We start from the raw sequence: 8,816 nt of genomic DNA on the forward strand, positions 1-8,816 counted from the left end.
CCACACCCTGTGCAGCGACGCCATGTGCTGAACTTGCTGTGAGGGAAAGCCAACGCATTAAGAGTTCAAAGACATCTCCCTCATTTGACATCTAGGAACACGTTGCTCATATGTGCATTTTAGAAAGTAGGCTGACTGTTAATATTGAACGGTTTTCATTTTTTGATATAACAATTTGCTCTGAAAGTGAAACTTTTAGCGTCTCTGAGCTTTGAATAGATATTTCCTTTTATGGGTTTTAATAGAACATTTTGAATCAAATAATTTGAAACTCCTGGTATATTTCTTTTTTGTTCTGTATGAGCATTGTTTTTTTCTTCTCTGAGCTATCGTCCTGTGCTTGGTTGTTCTTTAGCTTGGTTTGCTCTTTATCTTCAACGAGCAGCGCCAACTCGTCAACCCTTCCTGGCTTCTCGGTGGAGCTCATTCGCTTAATTGTTCCCATGTCTGTCACGGTTTCTCTTTTTTTCAAGCATTAGTGGAGGATTTTCACTTTTTTATGTCTTCGTATCCGCTCACAGCACACTCGATCCCTGTTTGAACACTGCCAAAGCATGCATCTCCTCATAAAGCGTCTTTATGCAGAGAAGCACCTTTTACAGAAGACGTATTCTTTGAGGCGGGCCTGTTTACTTCGCAAGAATTGCTGTCGTTCAAGCAAGAATAAATTTTAAGGCGAGAGCTTTTAGAAGCTTATCAGTGGCGTGCGTGCGACGAGGCAGATCCAACGCCAATCCAGGACAATTCACATAACAAGCCAAAAAAGCCAAAATACCGAATCTAGTTATAATTGATTGGATTAATGCCTTAATGACATTGCGTAAGCACTCGCCACAGTAGTCACAGCCCGAATCCAAGTCATAGCCAAGAACCCAATCCAGAATCCAAGTAACAAGTCAATACCGTATCCAGTCACGATTGGTGGCCATGATAACTTAATGGCAATGCATAATAAATTGTGGCATTAGTCATAGTCCGAATCCTAGTCATAGCCAAGAATTCAATCCACAATACACATAAGCCAATACCAAATCCAGTCAATATTCTGACTCATCATCATCATCATCAGCCTGACTATACCCGCTGCAGGGCGAAGGCCTCTCCCATATTCTCCAATTAACCCGGTTATGTTCTAACTGCATCCACTTGACCCCTGCGAACTTCTTAAACTCATCCGCCCACCTAACTTTCTGCCGCCCCCTGCAACGCTTTCCTTCCTTTGGAATCCAGTTTGTTACCCTAAGCGACCATCGGTTATCCTCTCTTCTCACTATATGTCCTGCCCATGCCCATTTCGTCTTCTTGATTTCCACTAGAATGTCAGTAACTTGAGGTAATTCTCTGACCCAATCGGCACGCTTCCTATCTCTTAATGTTACCCCTACCATTTTTCGTTCCAAAGCCCTCTGGGTTGTTCTTAACTTAAGTTGTTCTCAACACTTGGTTAGCCTCCACGTTTCAGCCCCATAGGTGAGTATAGGTAAGATGCAACTGTTGTATACTTTCCTCTTGAGCGATACCGGTAAGCTGCTAGTCATAATCTACGAGTGCTTGCCAAATGCGCTCCATCCCAACCTTATTCTTCTTGTTATTTCCTTTTCATGGTCCGGATCTGCGGTTACTACCTGTCCTAAGTAGACATATTCGCCTACTACTTCCAGTGCTTCGCTACCTAACGTAAACTGATGTTCTTTCCCGAGGCTGATATTCTGACTATCATGCCTTAATGGCAATGCATAATCAGTTGCAACAGTAGTCATAGCCTGAATTAAAGTCATAGCTAAACATCCGAACCGTACTCCACATAAAAAGCCAGCCAAAGTCATCTAAAAAGGTACAAAGCCAACGCAAGACGTCCCGCCCCCTGTGTGCTTTCGCATAACCGCACGTAAGGACACAGTGCACCCCTTGAATTTTTTCTGGAGGGGGTAAGACGAAAGGGAAGAAAAGAAAAATCCTTGTCATAAACTAGGCCCTGAGAAACAGAGCGTTCGATCAAAACTGGAGCCCACTTAACGCTAACGCAAAGTTAACACCAGAGTTCAAGCCAAGAACTGAAGAATGCACCAGTGCTATTGCCTTCATCAAATGGATATAAAAGATCATATAATAAACAAATTCGCTAACCAAGCTTTCTATTTTTTATTTTTTTTTTGTCGGGCTCTGAAGTGTATTGAGAAATTGAAGGCCGCCTGCCTCAAAAGTGGGGCCTACATTTGAAAATTTTGGAATCATTGTTTATGCCATCGAACGTGGAAAACGCAAGCCTGAAAACACCAAGCTGGCTTTGTCATGTTGCAGACTGGTGAAAATGCCCGCCGTAAATGATGTAGTCACGCGAATGGCGTCAACGTCTTCTACGCCGTATAGGAAGTATTGGCGTGACGTCATGGGCGTCAGTTTGCAGCGCAGAGCAGACATTAGCACTGAAAAGCGGATCAGGCGACGATATCGTGACCAGATGCGCTTGCAGCCTTTCGCCGTGCAACATGCACCGCCAAATGGCCGCCACTGTGACATAGATGCATACTCTATAGGACAAGTGAACGGCCTTGTCCAATTGTCGCATTAAAACTTCAATCATCCGCATTTAATCAATGTAATGTGTAGGATCGAATACCTAAATATAGGTAGGAAAACAAAATATCAATGCTTATTCAGGTTCCATGCCACCATGCATGGTTCGCACCGACGCATTACAAAAAAATGCGCTTTTATTTTTACTTGGTACTTGAGATGCACAGCCGAAGCTACTGCCGTCGCAATTACTTTGAAACTTCTTAAACCTTTTTCCCTCCCTCATCGCACCCACCCGTCCGTTTGATTATCCTTATCAATTCGTCATTATTATCACCACGAGCAACGCGTATTTGGTTGCTGGAACCATATATGATGGCGGAAGCGTGTCTCCAGTCGTGTGTGTTGGCTTGATCGCAACACATGCAAACAGATCGCCTATTGAATGTGTGCCGTGCGTTCCAAAGATCATTATACAAAAGGATAGAACACATTTGTTTGTTTGATGCGCGCGCTGCGGGTCCCTGACCATCCGTTAGGAGCTCGACAAAACTTTTCGATGCGACTGCACTGTGCAGCGGCCGCTCGAGGTGCCTTCGGGTGAACGCGATTGGCCGGGTTTCAGCAAAACTTTCCGGGAGATTGCATTATTCATTTTGGGCAAATATCACAGCCGTGAGTGCCTGTCTTAACACATTTTTGCTCTATTCAGTTAAGAATAAAGCTTCGCTGACGCTGTCAGAAATGGCTGCCGAATGAGTGACAATGAAGAGACTCGCATAGACGGTACTCTTTAAATATAGGAAGCCAGCTTTGCTTCTCCAATGCATTGTCCCGCTATTGACCTGCCGATACAGTTCCTCAAGGACACTGTGGATGATACAGTTGGAAAGCGGCGGAACGCAAAAGTTAATCGCTTGCGTCACGGCCAAAGTGAACGTATGTCGCTGAGTTGTACTTCTTTTTAACTGAGGTTTATCTAGGAATATAAATACCCGAATAACCTGTAAGTTATTCGGGACAATTAATTCCGTGAGGTACTTCACCCAGAACTGATGACACGCTTCAGCGTGGCAGTTTTATGAGCCATAGAGGCTGTCACAAATTTTGCACAGAAAGCACTCGGCGGTTACTGACAGCTAGCTCGCGCGGGAGCTCGGGTGAAAATTTCACAATCAGCATTCGTGTAAGCGCCCACCGCAGCAGTTTTGTAAAAAAAAAAAAAAAAAAGGAAAGCAACCCTTCTTGAATAATAATAACAAAAATATCGAAAGTGGAGGAGAAGACCATTCCGAAGAGGATAAAATAACAGAAAATAATCCGCTCGAGCACACGTGACGGAATAAAAGACGCACGTTCCCCACTCATCCAACAATACCGCGACACGCGCACACAAAGGGGCGCACTAGCCTGCCATCGCCGCAGCAGCCTGGCGCTCTTTTCCCCGAGAATGATCAGCCGAGCGGCGGAAGACTCCTTGCGAGACGTCGCGAGTAAATTCGTTCTCATTCGACCGTGCTTCTCCCCTTCAATCCGTTCGCGTCGTCGCGGCGTACACGCGGTCGGGAAGAGGAAGCACGCGGCGAAAAGAACATCTTCGCAATCCCCTAATCCGCGCTCGATTCCTCTCGCTGCGTACTGCGTGCGCTAACTTGGTCTCAGCGGCGGCCAGCATAGCCTGCTGCATACGCGGGCATAAATCTGCCTGGGAAACGCAAGGACTCCTCCTGCCACAGACGAGGGAGAGAGCAGAGCTGCCCAAATGCGCTTTCCGCGCGCTACTCTAATCCAGTCGGCGGAGTGAATTCGAATGCGACACCGCCTGCCGACGCTGCGCACCAGGGGATCAGTCGTCGCGAGAGAACCTCGCACAGCGAGAAAGACCGGCAGTGGAATGGACAGATAGACGGACAGAGAGAGCAGTCTCGAGGGCGAAATCCCGCACTCGAGTCCACCTTGATCCCCTTCCCAGTGCGCCGCGCCCACTGCGCGCCTTGTCGGGCGGACGAATTAAACTCGGCGGCAGCTCGTTTCGAAGCCCCCTCCTTCCGAAAGCCGTCGTAGTGAGCGTGGGGCTTTCGAAACAATCCGCGCCAGGGATTTGGCGGGCCCCGCTGCGGCGGTTTACCGCGGTCGCTGTCGACCCGCGTTTGAGTGCCGCCGACAGCCGAGACGAGCCGTGGGGCTCGCGAAATGGCTGTCAGCTATGTGCACAAGTTGTCTGCCATGCACAAGTGCTGGGGCGAACATTTTGCCTCAGCGATAACCAGAACGACGGTCTTTTGGGACCAAACGGTGAATGCGCCGTGCGATAACCGAGCCAGGTAAGCGAACATACCGCACATCTACACACTAGCGCAGACACATGCACACGCGCTCACGTGTCCTACTTCATGCGCTGCCCTTCGTTGGTTCACTGCCAAGTGAAGAAGTGGCTATTTACCGATACCGACCGAAACAATCGTGCGCCGAAATCAGACAACTGTCGCATTTGCGTTTTGCCTGACGCGACATGCGGCCGCCATGACAGGGGATCGAGTCGATCGCATCGAGATCCGCAGCCGAATGACGTTTCTTTCAATATCTCCGAAGAAAATAAAAATATCACGTGATGCGACAGCCTCTCTGACTTTTCCTGACGAGTGTGAAAAACAGGTGTCATTAAAGACTTACAATAGGCTTTTATTTGTTTATTTATTTGAATACTTTCACGGCCCGTGGGGCATTACAGAAGAGAGTGGAATGCATGAGAAGAAAATAATAGATATACATAACACAAATGCGCGGCAATCCAGAAAAGGTACAAAAAAATGAATGAAGTAGCGCGATTCTCCCCTTTAAAGGTGAAGACATTTACACTGCGGCACAAACAGCACGAATTAGGGAAAAGGAGGAAGGGAGCGACGAATTGTTCTCGGATGTCGCCCTCCCACATGATCCGACGAAAGATATCGCACTGTGGCTCGAGCGGAATCGCGCAGGAAGTGGGCTCCTTTAAATATGTTTAAAGGTCGTTCCAATCATCGTCGATGACTAAAATGCATAGCATGCGACCGCCACCCTGCTGCCACTGCCAGACGGCCACTTATGAGCTATCTCGTAGTATGGCCACACAGTTTTGGTGCCACTCGTCCTTATATTCAGTGTGCCTTGTTTACTCGGCTGCTGTGATTAAAGCTTCGAGCCGTTAGTTTGATTTCCATATAAAAACATCTGCTGACAGTTTCTGTCAGACAAGTTAGACAATATTCACGGCGCACTCGTCACGAGTAGTGGGAGCACGGAAAACGAACTTCTAGTTTTGTATCATAAAGCATGTAGGCTGAAAAAGGCGATCGCATCTCCTGTACAAACGTGTGCACAAAATACCCGATCGTGCTTCCCAAACTCATAGTATTAGACCGAGTGTGTATGGTGGCATCGAAGCTTCACTTCATCAAGAAGGAATCTGCACTTACCGCCGCCACGGCTCACTGGAAAAGCAGCGCGCTAAACGCGGCCGCCGTGAGCGTATTAGAAGCTGGCGAAAGCCTGTCATGCAATGCGGTGGCATACGGGGTGACAATCATCGGCTATCAAGGCGTCCAACTTCAAAACTTTCTTCTAGCTTCATACAAAAAAAAAAAGGCTCCGACAAAAGTAGGTTTACGTAACAAATTCCCATAACCTGTACAATTAAGCACATTTTTTATACTACTTGAAACACCTGCGTATTAAAAATAAGGCTGGATACGTGCTCTTTTTTGTTTTCTTATTTAAGTTCAAGACGTTTTGCCAACCGTTACTTTTCCTCAGAGAGAGCCTTTTATATTGTTCACCAATCCAGTCCACATTTAAACAGAAAAAGAGCGCAGGAATTGTGCTTTTGGTTCAAACATAATGAAGGAAAAATACACACGAAATTCCGCAGACAATGTAGCTTGGGCTGATAATACCGCGAGATGTTTTTACATTACTCAGAAAACAATTCGGCCGTAAAAAAAAAAAAAATCATTTTTTTTTGTAATTTTTGTTACTTGTTTATTATTCGTTTCGAAAATTTAAAGGCTCTCTCATGACTGGAAAACATTCTATCCAAATACTATACGTTTGAGAATTGCTGTTGATAGTGTGATAAAGAGCCATGACCTGAAAGAAAGTCGAGGATGATTTGGCGCGCATTTTTGCATAAAATGCTAACATGCAAGCCCCATTGTATTACTTTGAGGTCCAACGCATATTGCTCGTTGGACGTGCGTTAGTGCTCTTCGCGGCACTAACGCACGACGAGCAAGAATGCCATCCCAAAGAAGCCTCTGTGAAGGACAATGACCGCGATAATCGCTCTAGGCAACAACGCATTATGAGAACCATTGAGATCCCGGGCGCATGTGTGCCGTCCTAGTTACAGCAGCGCATGCGCGACGGCCGTTCTTGTCTGTGGCGAAAGACGCAACTATGCTTTCCTCCTCCTCAAATCGGGGGACCTCAGGTAAACGCGCAGCGCGTTATTCCTCGCGCGCAGATCGAATAACGCCCCATTCCCATTCCCTCGCATCGTCCAGAAATAACGCGCCCTACACATCAGGGCGCGCTGGGAGGATCCCAAGCAAGCAAGCCCGCAGAGAGAGCAGAAAACAAGCTGTCCTCCGCGATTGCAGCTTCGCTCCATCTTTCCGGGCACAGCGCTTCTCTCTCGGGCAAGCACGCGAACCGCACACACGCACACATCGAAGCGGCCCCGACGGACAAACCGCCCGAGGCAGTGGGACTTGGAATGGGCTCCTTTGCTTTTGTGCCGCTCTTCCCCTTGCCCATCTCCACAGCGCCGAGTAGGCGGCAGAGCGCGCCCTCGTCGGCCCACCCCCTGGTGCCTGCCATACCAGCCCATCACACCCTTTCTCAGACTACCAGACCCCCACTCCCCGCAGTGCTCTAGGCTCTGCGGTTCCACCCCCCCTTCCGTTGCCGGGTTCTCGTTCCGGCGGTGCTTGCCTCTGCGCGGCGGCAGCAACGACGCCGAGGAGAAAGAGCTGCAGCGAGCCAGCGAGATGGATTCGGTCAGGCCTGAGGAGGAGGAAGGGACAGAGGGCGAGGAGTGCATTTGAAATTCACATGAGGCAATTCGGGGCGCGTCTGTTACGCCTTTGGCGTCCATCTTGGCCTGTCTTCTCCCGTCTTTCCCTCACCCCTCTTTCGTCCCCGCGCATATATCCCCTTTGGGTATTCTCTTTCTTCTTTGCTGCTTTTCTCTCCTTGGCCCGCCTTCACTCTCCCGTCACGCGTCGGCGCGGCAATCTTCTCCTTTTTTTTCCTCATTTCCCGACGACCGCGTACGCCGCTATATATGGTTTCGTCTGGCGCCGGCCGTTTTCTTACGCCAATATGCCGCCCTCCTCCCCTTCCACCCTCGCCGCTTTATTTCCATCCCTTTGCTAGCAGTTCTGTTTAGTTCGGGTACAGCTTTCCTACTGCCACAGAGTGCTTTGCCCGATTTTTATTCCCTGCTTCGCCTTTCTTCACGCTCTTCTGTCGCTCGCATCCCCGCTATACTCATCGCCCGGTCGTTTACGCTCGAGAGCCCTTCCTTCCTGAAAATGGCAAAAAAAAAAAAAGATGGAATTGAAGACAAAGTTTCAAGCAAAAAAAAAATGTAATCTAACAACAGACACTCTATACACAGCTCGCATGTGCAACTCAGAGAACTCAAATATATTCCAAAGTCCGATGTGTTTACACAACCGCCCTGTTTGCAGTACGGAAAAGAAAGTGTGCAGTAATAGGCAGCAAGGCGTAGTTTTCATGTTCTAGCCATCCTCTGTATGTACTAGCACCTGTCCCAAACAACTGCCCGTTTGCAACAGGGAGCAAATACACCGTTTTCACAGGGCACGGCTTGCAGCCATGCCCCATAATGCGCGTTGTTGGGTCGATCGGTCGATGAAACGAACAGCGACCCTTGCCTCGTCTTCTCGTCGATGCCTGCACTGCGCAGTTTTTACGTAACAAGTATCACAGCCGCGTACTTTCACTGTCCACGCGCTGTCTCCAATTAAAGCAAAATAATTCGAGGGTAGCTGTGTCCATTTATGCCATCGGCGCGCGTTATACTGAATAGGTAAACATTCGAAAGCTGCCCTCACGCTTCTATCAAATGAAGAAATCATCCCTCTTCTCCCAGTCCTTCAAACCAGTTGTTCCTTGCAACTGAGAAGAGTACCAATAACAAACCTGTTATTTGTAATGATTTTATTTTATGCCCAGCATGCGCATAATGCTCATTCCTAGAACGTTTGGGCATTTTCACATTTTCTGGGAAC

This window comes from Amblyomma maculatum, chromosome 7 (assembly GCF_055883805.1).
Source record: "Amblyomma maculatum isolate TAMU_Amacu chromosome 7, ASM5588380v1, whole genome shotgun sequence".
Classification (NCBI taxonomy): Eukaryota; Metazoa; Arthropoda; class Arachnida; order Ixodida; family Ixodidae; genus Amblyomma; species Amblyomma maculatum.